This window comes from Camelina sativa, chromosome 1 (assembly GCF_000633955.1).
Source record: "Camelina sativa cultivar DH55 chromosome 1, Cs, whole genome shotgun sequence".
NCBI classification, from domain to species: Eukaryota; Viridiplantae; Streptophyta; class Magnoliopsida; order Brassicales; family Brassicaceae; genus Camelina; species Camelina sativa.
In genome coordinates, this window is record NC_025685.1 from 6,959,548 (window position 1) to 6,962,021 (window position 2,474).

General features: G+C 37.5%; 1 pseudogene; it reads right to left on the reverse strand.

Moving 5' to 3' along the window:
- Nucleotides 1-2,474, reverse strand: part of LOC104780708 — a 13,687-nt pseudogene that overhangs the window by 5,663 nt on the left and 5,550 nt on the right.

Genomic DNA, 2,474 nt, shown 5'->3' on the forward strand with positions numbered 1-2,474 from the left:
ATGTCCTTGATATAGTACATGGCAATAGTGAACGCTTTTATGAGTTATCAGATAACTAACTAACTATTAACCTTGATTTGTTCCTCACTAGAAAGAGAAGAAAATCCTCTGTAGTTTTAGCTAACTAACAACAAATATCCGACTAACTATTACATTAGATAAATAAAAGAGGAACTATACCTGAAGATTCACAGTGCAAGCAGCAAGATCCCAAACTTTAAAGCTTCTAGAAACAAGCTTCTCCCTGCTACCCACCTCCCATATTGCGATATCACCAAGATTGGTGCCAACTAGGAAACAAATGTAAATACAAGATAATGTTAGTAGATAGTACTGAGAAGATATAATTTTTTACTGTCTTGATCCAAGTTTTGCAGGATTCTATAATATAAGATAGAATAAATCAGAAGAGTGCGTGCTTCAGAGGAGAAAACCAACCAAGGAGCATAGTTTGCTGTACTGGATGAAAATCCATACTCTTAATGGCAGAACCCTGACTCAAAATCCTGCTAACATTTTTGGGTAAGTCATCAGTAGAATAAGTTGCATGCGCATGGCTTTGCCCTGGATATGTGACTGGCAAGACATTGACTGGAAGATTATTAACCTGCAAAATGTTCAAAGAAAACTGTGACTTTTAAGATATTAAAGAAGAGAACTTGAGCCGAAAAAACAAATAAGCAGCCATTATTACCCCATCTGAAATACCAAAAGGTCTGGGTCTCTTCAACACACTTTCAGAATCTGCCGTCTGATAATCCATTGATAGGCTATTAGTTGGAGGAGTCCTGGGACGCTTTAACATAGACACTGCAAGGAGTAAATGATGAATATAGATTATGATAAGGTATCTAATTGGCAAACATACACAAATAGATCTCTACATTGTGGACTACAAAAAATGGCAGTAAATAGAGACATAAGAGAACACTTCAGGTTATCTCACATTAAATCAAATACTTTGCTACTCTGTGTAACCCAAAAACAAGAGTATTTTAAATTTCACCAAAACGCCACATATGAGCATGTTTCTATCTCTTTACCACTACAATTCTGGGAAATGTGATACAGTTAAGTATTTTTTTTTATCACTTCATGCAGTTCAGGCAATCCTAGATGCCCAAATAATCACCCAACCAATGGTGATCTAAACAAGGGATGGTACCTTACATAACCACATAGCTAATACTTCGGTAAACTAAATCTAAAACTAGTTGGGACAACATTACCAGCACTGTTGGGGGCACCTAAGCCGATAGGGCCAGCAGAAACAGTAGGGTGTGGTCCCGATGGATTAGGCATCCATCCTGCAAGAGATGTTGTGAGAGGAGCTGGTGTTGGCTGAAATGGCTGAACCAAGAGCATATAGACTACAAAGTTAAATTCATGTGATAAAAACTAATCCAAATTCCAACAATAGCTTTAAACTTAGAAAAACTTACACCGTGAGCACCTAATGGTGGGAAGCCTCCAACTTTAGGGACTGAACCCATTAAATGATTAGCTGTCGGGGAAGGAGTGTGTGCACCATTCGGATGCCCACACGTGTGGTCAACAAAGAGTGTTTTTATATCAGGGTTTGGTCTGGGATTCTTGCAAAGCTGATGCTGCCAGTTCAAACTACGATTTAGCAGAAACAGCATTCAGTTAGTTGTTGTACCAAAAGAAAAACGGGAGAGAAGCAAAACAAAAACAAAAAAAAGCTTGGTACCTTTGATTTATTAAGGTTCTCAATCTTGAATTCTTCAAACTGGGAAACTGAAGTTTTTCTCGGAAGAGAGGATTTGCTTCAATGAGTTTTTTAAGTTCCCCAAGCATAATACCTCTTGCGGATGTAGTATCTCCATACTTGGAAAGCTGCTCATTTTCCCTTGAACAATGCAAGAAAAATGGATTATTAATTAATAATAAAACATGAGCATCACAACAAGAGCATGCTTTTCAATAATCGAGCGATCAACAAAACCAACGAGACGCATGGTAAACAAACAAATTCATTAAAATTTATCTCTTCCATACTTAAAATTCAGAACATAAAATACAAGGGCAAAAGAAAGTACCTGAAGTTGGTTAAGGTTAGAAGCATGGTAATCTCCTTAAAAAGCTCTTCGTTGAAAGTAGAGAACACTTTTAACTCCTTAACAAGAATCTCAACCGCCTTGGCATGGTCTTTCCTGCAGAAAACAAAAGAAAGAAGAAGCAGAACATATCAACACTGTGTGTACCCTCTCAAACCCCAAAATCTCTCATCACTTTGATATTTATAGCAAAGAAAAGAAAACATACTTGTCAAGAGCTTCAAGGTACTTCTGCTTGCGAATCTCGAAAAAAATCTTCATGGAGTATCTATTATCATCAACTTTAGTGAAACCAGAAAGGTACTTCTCGACATCGTCCCATTCACCAGCAGTTACACTGTCTTCAAAGTACCTCATGTTGAAGAAAAAACCAGACTCCTTCTCCAACCTAGTCGT